Source organism: Megalobrama amblycephala, linkage group LG19 (assembly GCF_018812025.1).
Source record: "Megalobrama amblycephala isolate DHTTF-2021 linkage group LG19, ASM1881202v1, whole genome shotgun sequence".
NCBI lineage: Eukaryota > Metazoa > Chordata > Actinopteri > Cypriniformes > Xenocyprididae > Megalobrama > Megalobrama amblycephala.
In genome coordinates, this window is record NC_063062.1 from 40,311,153 (window position 1) to 40,322,931 (window position 11,779).

Below are 11,779 nucleotides of genomic sequence, written 5' to 3' on the forward strand. Positions count from 1 at the left end.
GCAACAATTACAATAGGTGCCTACGCACTGGAGGCTGAAGGTGCAAAAAGAAAAAAGGTACTAAAAAAAATTAAAAATTATATGTTTTAACCATAAATGCTCATCTTGCACGTGCTTCCACTTTCTGTATTCTTCAAAAAGCTTACGTATGTCCTACACCTTCCCTATTCAACTTATGGAAAAAAACGGAACACGTTCGTTCTAAAGCATAAACAATGTCCTGCTGAAAGAAACCAGCTCAAATTTCCATGCCGGTCCAGCCTTTCTGCAGTTTAGTGACCTGCTGTGCTGTTTGTTCAGTAAGATCATCATTATACATCTAATTGACCGGCACAGTTGACGGTGTTTTGGTCAGCCGTCAGCGCTGCTGTATGTCCAACAATAAACACTTTAACCCTCAAATCTCTGCCTGTTTCTTCAGTTCGTCTGCTCACCTTCCTCTCTCCTCTGTGCAGCTGTTCTCCTGAGATCAGACCTGTTCTGACTCTCACACGTTACATACAAGGACACACGCACACGCTTCGGCTGTCACTGAACTTTTGTTTTGTACTCATACAATTTAATTGCCCTTAACTTGAAATATTTGAGTAAGCTACTTCACACAGTTAACTGTCTGACCCTTCAGTGACTAGTTCATGTAAGTAGTAAAAGTATTATTATTAAGAATTAAAGTACACAAACAAATGACACAAGTAAATTAGATTATTTGAGCAAATATGGCTTACTAAGAGGTTATCACATTGATGTTTGGTCTGTGGAAGTGTAGGTGCGTTAATTTTAGTTACATATTTGAACAGAATCAAACAACAGTTCACATCCAAACAAATTAACAATAAAAGTGCCATTTATTTCTGATTACAGAGATTAAAATAATAAAAAAGCTCTTTGATCATCTATATTAGTTAAAGACCAGTAGAAAAACAACAGAAACTATCAATTAAAACTCACTCACACAAATCACCAGTGAATATATAGAAGCATTAATGAACATGAGATATGAATTTTATTCAGTTTATGCAGTTGTCCGTCTCTCACTGTCTCCAAAAACGATGTCCGGCACACATTCTTCCTCCTCTCCCTGATCCTGATCTAACTATATTCCTCTCATCTGAGCATCGTTTTTCCTCTCTCTCTCCGGCTCTTCTGCGTTTTTCTGCATCCACACTGAACTAAATCAATTCAAAGAGTCAGTTTCACTGTGTGTGTCCATGTAATGAAAGAACTTCAACACCTGATTGTTATTACTGAGGTTGGAATCTGCTATTTCTCAATATTTCAGTGACCTGTTAATTAAAAAAAACGCTTTTCAGTTGTTTCAATATATTATATATAGCTGCTGTTATTGGAGAAGTAGAGGGTTTATAATATATTTTAAGGTTTGGAGCATTAGGTCTTCAGATCCATGATTTTGACACTGGATAAATCTGTATGAAGAGAAAATGTAATCATTTAGTGTATGACAACAACATGAACTGTGTAAATGTCATCTTTGAGAAAGTGATTATTATTTTGGTGATTAATCTTTTTGTGGTTTATTTAATGCATTTATTAATTTATTTATCAGAATCTTGCTTAAATTCATAACCAAACCAATAACAATTATATTTGTATAAAAAGTGACATTTATTTGATTGTTTATATATTGTTTTTCTCATGTTTATAAAAAATTGCATGTAATCATTGCTTATACGGAGAAACATATGCAATGAACTTACATAAAAAGCACTTATAAAACAAATAATGTATATTTGTTATGGATGATTATGCATTAAAAACAATTAAAACGAGAAATTAAAGCTGAACATATGAACCTGAAGTGATGGTGTTCACTGTGCAGTTTGTGGTATTTCTTCAAGCTCTAAAGTCACTGGTGCTGGTGGCTCCGCTGTGTCTTCCACTGATGTTCTAGGGCTGATGTCGTTGTCATGCATTTCTTTCCAGACCCAATAGCAGAAGAACATACCCAAGATATAACCTGTTAGCTTAATAATAAAAAAAAAAAAAAAAAAAAAAAAAAAAAAAATATATATATATATATATATATATATATATATATATTAAACATAAAAACATTATGAGCTATAAGTTGTATGTTTATTTGCTTTTGAGCACAGGAGAAAGATTATTATTATTTTTTTTAAATAGTGGTTTAAGTGTTTAGCAGGACAGAAAGGAATCTTTGGCCTTAAATTTTCTTGCCCTTAACTGAAAATAAATATGTAAATAAAATAAATAAACAGGTGTAATTCACTAAGACTGAAATGCCAACTCTTTGAATGGGTTGTCTGTGTTGACAGTGGCAGAGAAGATACCCAATACTAATAAATGGTGACTTGTGTTAATATGATTCGACATATTACAGGATTTTCTGTTGGAAATGTCCTAATGTTTTGATGTGAAAATTTGTTTAAATGTCTACCTTTGCTTAATGAAAATGTAATAAAAAAACATTCTAAACATTATTAGGCCTTTCTGTTGAATTCTGTAATAATATTTAAAATGTGACAATAAATTATGAAATTGTATTGTTTTGTACACTTTATTTATGCAAACATGTACAAATGTTTATTTATTTTTCAGTTTCTATCTTTCGGTACTGTGTTACAGATTTATCATTATTTCATATAATAAATATTATTAGGTCTGTTGAATGACCAGTTTCATTTATTCTTCCCAGACAAATCTTGACATTCTTAGGATAGAGTGGGGTAAAAAAAATACTTGGTATTTACCTTCGCTATATTATTCACCCATTGTGTGCTGGTATATTTCAAAGTGTCATTTTCTCCTTCAGGTTTGCACCAACTCAAACAATTGAATCAATGAAAAATATACAGATCCACAATAAAGGTGGAATTGAGCTAATAGTATAATTTAAATGTGTTTCTGATCTTTCAATGCTATCAGGTGTTATACAATTTAAAAACAGTGACACCATTACCCAAGCAAAGACAGCAGGCACAATTAAGATGCAGAGTGCTATACATTGGTTCATCCCAATGATGCATGGGCATGAAAATTTCGTCTTGAAAATCACTTCAAAACCCACGATCAAAAAGCTCACTGGAGCAGCGCTCTTAAGAAAAATGTTGAAGTTTGGATGAGACATTTTCTGAGGTTTATAAACAGCACAGTAAGTATCTCCGATGATCTTTTTGGCTGTTTCTGTTCCTTCTGCTGTATGGAATGAGATCTGGTCCACAGGATCCTGAAATGAAGTGAACACTAATCACAATAACTGAACTGATGATATACTTGAACTTTTTGAACAGTATGTGCAAAACATATTCAGAATAATCTATCACTGAAATTATGATTATTACTATTTTAGACACATGTAAGTTTCTTAATGATTTACATTTTAGATGCTGTTTTATGTCGGTATACATTTCACTGTCAATCAAGACAAGTAAATGTACATCTGCTAGAACACTGATTTCAGCTACCAATCTTAATCCATAGGATGCACCGCACACACGGGATCTTGTTTCTTATGGACACCATCACTTGAACCAAGAATCTTCAGAGTCCTACCTTTCTGCACAGCAGTGACACAGACAGATCGCAGTGTTTATTCACGGCCAGGAGCTTTCTCGTTCACAGCAGAGAGACTCGCTCACCTGATGAATCACACAAGTTTATATACTGTATGATGAAGTATGGTCAAAGTTAGCATACATCAGTGTGATTCTGTGGTTCTAACCATTTCTCTTTTACTAGGCAGATCAAATTTATATCCAGTCAGCACATCTATTGCCTACGTTCTTGCCCAAGTATAATAGCTCAATATAATGCAAAAGTTGCTGTGTCTAGTTTTTGTTCCCCCTTCTCACATCCTCTTTTTCAGAACTCCAGAAGATCCTGTCCACTGAAAATATTCTTAAAAACACCATCACATAGCAAGTTATGTTTTTTACCAAAAAATGTCTTCTGGGATGTCAGAAGCATCACGTCTCCTCCATGTTCCAGAGATATGTTACCATTACAATATACTGAAGTTTGGTCACTTTTCTTTCTTGATACAGTGAGTCTCCCACATAACCCCTGTTATATCTGTGCCAGCCATTCTCTTAAAGCACATGTGTCAACTCAGCTAGAAACTGTTCTAAGAACGTTCTGAAAACATTATGTTCTGGCAAGTTTCATTTTTGTTCCCAGAATATTCTCCTGAAAGTTAGGATAATATCCTTCAAAAACATTCTAAATGCCATCACTGGATCATCATTGGATTTAACTTTGGATCATCAGTTATTTGGGTTGGTTGAGTATCACTCGCCTCTTTCTATCCAGTGTCCGTCTGTCTGTCATCAAAACTAACATTTGATCTGAGATGTAAACAAGAAAAAAAAAAAAAAAACATTTAAATAGAGTTAAAGGAAACAATCAACCAACTAAAAAGACTGATACATAAAAAAACAGATTGATCTAGTTATAAATAAACAAAAAGATTAAATATGAAAAAACATAAAATAAGTCTTTGGAAAAGAACATAAATGTAACATATGAACCTGAATTCATCTACTATTTTTATCTGCAGCTTGTGAAGGAAGTTAAACCTTTTTTTTTAGACAAAGGTTGTCCAAAGTACTCGTGCTGAATTTGAGGTGCTCTAATAAAGAAATGCTCTAATGTAAGAAAACTTAATTGGTTAATCGCTGTAAAGCACCCTGTTGATTCCCTCTATTAAAAGTCATGCCTCATCTAAATCTGTGAAACCAGGCAAAGAATGAAGCATTTGATGCCTCACTCTGTTGAACTCTTGAACGTGTCTCTCAGCTCGACCCTCATTCCGTGTCTCTGGTGTTCGTCCACGGCGGGATGACCGTTCCAACACAGTCAGAAACACTCAGAGATAATCTTCAGGGTAATGGACAAACATCACAATGTAACCAGTCAACTGAAAGAAAAAATAGCATTGAATATGAATTTTAAATACCATATGTTGCCTGTTATAGGGTTTAAATGTTTGGAGTGTCTGTTTGCCTCCAGGTGTAAATATACCATCTGCCTTAAAGGGATAGTTCACCCATTTACTCACCTTCATGTCATTCTTAATCTGTATGACTTACTTTCTTCTGTGAAACATAATTTGAGAGATACCATAATGTATTTTGTCCATACAATGGAAGTCAGTGCTCACTGGTTCCCAAAATTATTCATAATATCTTTTGTGTTCCTCAGAAAAAAGAAAGTCCTGCAGGTTTGGAATGACATGAATTTATAAGCACACACACACACACACGTACACAAACAACACCCTCTGTCATCAGTGTGACAGGAATACAAATGGTCGTCCCTGAAGCTTAAAAACCCTGATGGACCCCACACACCCTTTCCAATCTCTCTCTCTGTGTGTGTGTGTGTGTGTGTGTGTGTGTGTGTGTGTGTGTGTGTGTGTGTGTGTGTGTGTGTGTGTGTGTGTGTGTGTGTGTGCCCAGCTCTCAAGGACGGCCAAAGACGCTGCCTCTGGTGTGAAGAGACTGATTTCCACGCCTCGGAACAAAATGATGGAGGACTGAGAGAGGGAGACGGAGGAACAGCAGTGTGATTAAACTGTTACAGTTCGTCTGTTTAACTCGTTCCCTTTAGCCTTCTTCAGGGTTGGCATGAAAGCTGCGCTGGTCTTTTCTTCTCTATTGTGCCGAATATCGGAGAGAAACGCTTCTGGAACAAGAACAAATGTAGGGCGGGGCTTGATTTTGTCTGTGGGGAACTGATTGGATGGTTGTGGTTTGCTATTGGTGGATCTCATGTGAGTGACAGGTTGCCCCGCCCTCGTCATCAGAGAAGAGAAGAGATGCTGCAAGAGGAAGATATTCTGATTCAAGATTACCAGAACATGAATTTAACACAATGATGATGTGCACTGATAAATCATTTAGAATAAACTCTGCAATATTCCATAAAAAATAAGAATTGTCCAATTTGATTTCATGGTGACTTTAGAGGTCATTTTTCTGCTAGTCTAACATTAGAACGACCATGATGGATAAACAGCAAGTTTTTACCAGTAAATGAACATTAAAAACAGTGATTGCTATTTTGGGTTGGGAACTGAGAACCAGTTCTTACTTTGAACCGGATTAAAGATGTATGTTTGTATTTGAAAAGAACTTTTCCATGAAAATCTGCGCTTTTTAATTCAAGGGAAAGTTCGCTTAAAAATGATCATTCAGTCATGATTTACTCACACTCATGTCCTTCAAACCTGTAGAAACAAAATCACATTAAATATCACATCATTTTGACACGTCTGCTCCCATAACTTTCACTAACATTCTTTAAACGTTATGTAAATGTTAGGGCAAAACGTTCTTAAAGTAATGTTTACGGAACGTTCTTATAATGTTATTAATATAGTTAATATACATTCTCGTAATGTTGTGACAAAATGTTCTTAGAACAACGTTCTCAGTCAGAACATCCTTGTAACATTATTATTCGCTGAATGTTTTCATAATGTTATCATAAAACATTCTGAGTATATATATATATATATATATATATATATATATATATGAGCAATATCACACTCGTAGCCGTGCGATATGGTTGTATATCAGCACGCTGTGATTCGTCCGTAGGCACGAGGCCGCAGGCCGAGTGCCGTAGGTAATCACAGCGTGCTGATATACAGCCATATCGCACGGCTACGAGTGTGATATTGCGTTTATACAACAGTTCGACGGCACGAGTGTGTAAATAAATAAGAACAACAACGGAGTGTCTTTAAAACCCTCTTTTGTGCAGCACTACTTCCTTCCGCCACGGATTCAAAACTCAAGTTGTCAGTTGAACCAAGTCTCCGTTACTAACTCTAAAACGTCACTTTAGAACTAGTAACGAAGGAACGTTGAGTCGCTTCATTGAAACACATTGAATTTTGTACAGTATTAGAGAGAGAGAGAGAGAGAGAGAGAGAGAGAGAGTAGGCTATTATCTGTGTCTGGTATATTGCATTACATTCATTCTTCAAGTCGATGTCCATAATATTATATCCTTTATACAAGTCCGTTTGAATGTCCGCTGAGGAAAGCGATCTTTGTATTTGTCCTTTTTTACATCCATTACACCACAGCGCTAAAACAACTTCCTTTTGCAAAAGTTCCTTTCAATTTAAAAGTCTCTTGTGCTTCACTGACTCATTCTCCTGTAAAGTGTTGCCGCCTTCTAATGGCGTATTAATGTAATGTTCACTCAATGCATATTACTTAATGGACATATTTATATAAAATAATATTTATTGAACAACAAATAAGCACAATTGTACAGTTCAGTCAAACATAAAGCACTAGTTATTAAAAAAAAATAGGTCACCATTTACGCTGGTATGTGGGTTTTACAAATATTTAACGAATGAAAAGGATTTTAAAGAGCGTGTGACAAAACCTCCTAACTCCATTGGATCCTCAAACTGTCAATCAAGACTCATTAATCTGCCTCACCTCGTGAATGAAGTGCGCACGCAGTTTGGACATCTCCTCTGTGCAATGCAAAGGTAAATAAAGATCTGATGTTTGAAAAAAAATTGTAAAGCGTTTTCTTTACTCAAAAAAACCATATGTTTATAAAGTTTAATGTTTTACGTATTACGTAGCGGAGAAGAGTCTGATATGTCCCGTCTAGTTCTAGCCAATATGCTATATAAGTGTTATGAAGGGAGACTCAGGCTGGAGATCCAAGTGCAGCGTTTTATTTACAGTGAGAATGGTCGTACAGGCAGAGTCAATCAGGAACAAACAGGAGCAGCAAGGACAGGCAGGGTCGTAGTCAGGGTACAGGCAGTAGGTCAACAGGCAGGCAGATATCACTCACAGAACAGTATACGAGGCAAGGATCAGGACAGGCAGCAACGGGTCAATAAACAGGAACAGACAAGGTCGAGAACAGACAGGCAAACAGGGAATAAACGCTCAGAAATTGCAACAGTGTTAACAATACTTCGCGGTGAGGTGGTGTGAGTGGAAGTCCTTTATAGTCCTGATAATGAGCTGCAGCTGGGTGTGGTGATTGTGACATAACGCCCCCCTCCCGGAAAGCGCGTCCTCGCGACGTAAATGGAACAGCTGGGGGGGGGGGGGTGTATTGGGGACTGGTATGCAGACGTGAACAGGGTCCCCAATGCAGGTTCCAGGAACTCGGCCACCATGGCGGGTCAGGTGCTACGGGCAGCAACGGCAGGTCAGGTGGCTCAGGCGGCCACGGCAGGTCAGGTGGCTCAGGCGGCCACGGCAGGTCAGGTGGCTCAGGCGGCCACGGTAGTTCAGGTGGCAAGGGCGGCCACGGCAGGTCAGGTGGCAAGGGCGGCCACGGCAGGTCAGGTGGCAAGGGCGGCCACGGCAGTTCAGGTGGCTTGGGCGGCCATGGCAGGTCAAGAGTCTCTGGCGACCACGGCGGGTCAGGTGGTCTGGGCAGTTCAGGGGCCGCTGATGACCGCGGCCGTGCAGGGTTCCCACCCACAAATATAGGTATACTGCCCCCCCCCCAAAAAGTTCTTGGGGATTTCAGCGGGGCCCGTCGCAGGTTCGTGGGCAAGGAGTTCGGGTGGCGGCGGCAGGGCCAGGCGTGTGGGTGAATCCGTCAGGGCAAGACTCCTGAGTGGCGCTGGCAGCGCAAGGAGTTTGAGCGGCGCCGGCAGGGCTGGAAGCGTGGATGGCGCCGGCAGGGCAAGAAGCACAGGTGGCGCCGGCAGGGCAAGAAGCACAGGTGGCGCCGGCAGGGCAAGAAGCACAGGTGGCGCCGGCAGGGCAAGAAGCACAGGTGGCGCCGGCAGGGCAAGAAGCACAGGTGGCGCCGGCAGGGCAAGAAGCACAGGCTGCGCCGGCAGGGCAAGGAGCTTGGGTGTAAGAAGGGGAAGAATAGAATGAGCCTTCCTCTTCCTCCTCCTCCTCCTCTTCCGAGGATGAGGCGATGGTTCACCGGTTGGAGCGTGTTCAGGAGCAGACTCACTGGCTGAAGCGGGTTCTGGAGCGGACCCAATGGCTGGAACGCCCCTCACATCCTTGAGCACTGGAGGGGCGGCCATCTTGCCCGTGGGCACTGGCAAAGCAGCCATCTTGTCCAGCGCGTCCAGGGCGCTTGAGTCCATAGCAACCGGCGAACTTGAGTGCGTTGCAATTGGCGAACTTGAGAGCGTGGCAACCGGCGAACTTGAGAGCGTTGCCACCGGCGAGCTTGAGAGCGTTGCAACCGGCGAGCTTGAGAGCGTTGCAACCGGCGAGCTTGAGAGCGTTGCAACCGGCGGGCTTGAGTGCGAAGCGGCCGCCGGGCTTGAGTGCGAAGCGGCCGCCGGGCTTGAGTGCGAAGCGGCCGCCGGGCTTGAGTGCGAAGCGGCCGCCGGGCTTGAGTGCGAAGCGGCCGGCTGACTTGAGAGCGAAGCGGCCGGCTGACTTGAGAGCGAAGCGGCCGGCTGACTTGAGAGCGAAGCGGCCGGCTGACTTGAGAGCGAAGCGGCCACCGGGCTTGAGAGCGAAGCGGCCACCGGGCTTGAGAGCGAAGCGGCCGACTGATGCTTAGGAATTCCAGCCGCACGCGTTGAAATCAGCGGTGGATCAACCACACTGGAACGTAATCCTCGCCGTTCTCTGACTGATCCAGAGACGTGACGTGGCTCTGGGCGATCAGCGGCGACGTGACATTGCTCTGGGCGATCAGCGAAGGCGTGACGTTGCTCTGGGCGATCAGCGAAGGCGTGACGTTGCTCTGGGCGATCAGCGAAGGCGTGACGTTGCTCTGGGCGATCAGCGAAGGCGTGACGTTGCTCTGGGCGATCTGCGAAGGCGTGACGTTGCTCTGGGCGATCAGCGAAGGCGTGACGTTGCTCTGGGCGATCAGCGAAGGCGTGACGTTGCTCTGGGCGATCAGCGAAGGCGTGACGTTGCTCTGGGCGATCAGCGAAGGCGTGACGTTGCTCTGGGCGATCTGCGAAGGCGTGACGTTGCTCTGGGCGATCAGCGAAGGCGTGACGTTGCTCTGGGCGATCTGCGAAGGCGTGACGTTGCTCTGGGCGATCAGCGAAGGCGTGACGTTGCTCTGGGCGATCAGCGAAGGCGTGACGTTGCTCTGGGCGATCAGCGGAGACATGATGGGGCGTTGTAGCATCCGCCATTTTATGTGCACAGTCTGTAGCGGCCGCCATTATGTGGTTCAGCGTGGTGTCGCATTCCTCCGCGACCCCCACAGTAAAAGTTGAACCAGCTGTGAGCAGGGCAAAGTCCAAGAACTCCACGAACGACCCTCGTGGACCATTGGTGAATACATAGTCCTTAAGTGGTTCGTTTAATCCATAAATAAAAAAGTCAATGAGGGCACAGTCAGGTAGATCAGATAGGTGGGCAATATCCAGAAACTTTTGAATATATGCCTCCAGGGTACAGTTACCTTGATGAAGGCTGACAAGACATATGGCTGGGTCCATGCTGAGGCTGGACACACTCGTAGAAGCTGCTGGATCGTAGTTGGCGAAGTATTCTGTTATGAAGGGAGACTCAGGCTGGAGATCCAAGTGCAGCGTTTTATTTACAGTGAGAATGGTCGTACAGGCAGAGTCAATCAGGAACAAACAGGAGCAGCAAGGACAGGCAGGGTCATAGTCAGGGTACAGGCGGTAGGTCAAAAGGCAGGCAGATATCACTCACAGAACAGTATACGAGGCAAGGATCAGGACAGGCAGCAACGGGTCAATAAACAGGAACAGACAAGGTCGAGAACAGACAGGCAAACAGGGAATAAACGCTCAGAAATTGCAACAGTGTTAACAATACTTCGCGGTGAGGTGGTGTGAGTGGAAGTCCTTTATAGTCCTGATAATGAGCTGCAGCTGGGTGTGGTGATTGTGACAATAAGGATGTAACGTAACGTTTATTATTATCAAATTTAATATAGCACAATTCGACTTGCTCTGGAACAAATAATAGATTAATAAGACCAAAGATTGCCCGTTCTATGTACTCAAATTGAATTATGTCTCATGTTTAACCACTATAAGAGCCAGCGGCAAATCCCCGAGGCACTGGCCGAGATGAAGCTGTTCTCGGCGGTTACAGAAGCACTGAACGGCCGCTGACGCACTCGAGCTCGCATCTCCGAAAACTTCAAAACAAATTGTAAAATAGGCGCTGTTATTAAATATGAGTCACATATTTCAGGTCTAAACAACTACATTCTCGCCTAAAAAACTATTAAAACTACAGTTCGTGGTACAAGAAGTAGTATTTGTAAAAATTACGGTTGATTTGATCGGACGCCATGACGGTCACTTCAAGCGGAGTGATACAAACGGTGAAAAGGCAGTAGGAGTGCTGTTATCACTGAAATATCGCATGGCTATCAGCCAATCAGATTCGAGAACCAGACAGAACTGTTGTATAAATATATATATATATATATATATATATACAATGTTATCTTTACTTGATGAACATTCTTTAAACATTGAGAGAAAACGTTCTCGGAGCGTCTTTATGATGTTATTAATATTTGCTAAATGTTTTTGGAATGTTTGCATAAAACAATTTTAATGAAAAGTCCTTAGAGAATTGCGTGTCCAAATTAAAGTCTTTTTTTACACACATGGTTTTAAAGTAGCTTTACAGATACTTTAAGGTATAATTTAAATCATAATGTAAAATTCGGTAACTATAAATTCAGTAATGTATTGTTGTGTGTTAAGGTAGTACACTTATTCTGATGTGCTGCCTAAAGCACATGATTATAATTGTAACGGTATAGATACTTGATATTACATTTAAAGTTAATATATTTTAAATGCACTAAATTC

The 11,779-nt window shown here is 41.7% G+C and overlaps 1 long non-coding RNA gene across 2 annotated transcripts; it reads right to left on the minus strand.

Moving 5' to 3' along the window:
* Nucleotides 1-803: 803 nt before the first annotated feature.
* On the minus strand, nt 804-5,199 carry LOC125254352. Of its 2 annotated transcripts, none has more exons than XR_007181639.1 (5): nt 4,748-5,199; nt 3,535-4,325; nt 2,942-3,208; nt 1,812-1,982; nt 804-1,424 (listed from the first exon to the last, which is right to left on the minus strand). It is a non-coding gene; the product is annotated as an uncharacterized LOC125254352 (long non-coding RNA). The 2 variants fall into 2 exon arrangements; XR_007181638.1 differs by having other exon boundaries at nt 2,733-3,208.
* Nucleotides 5,200-11,779: the final 6,580 nt, after the last annotated feature.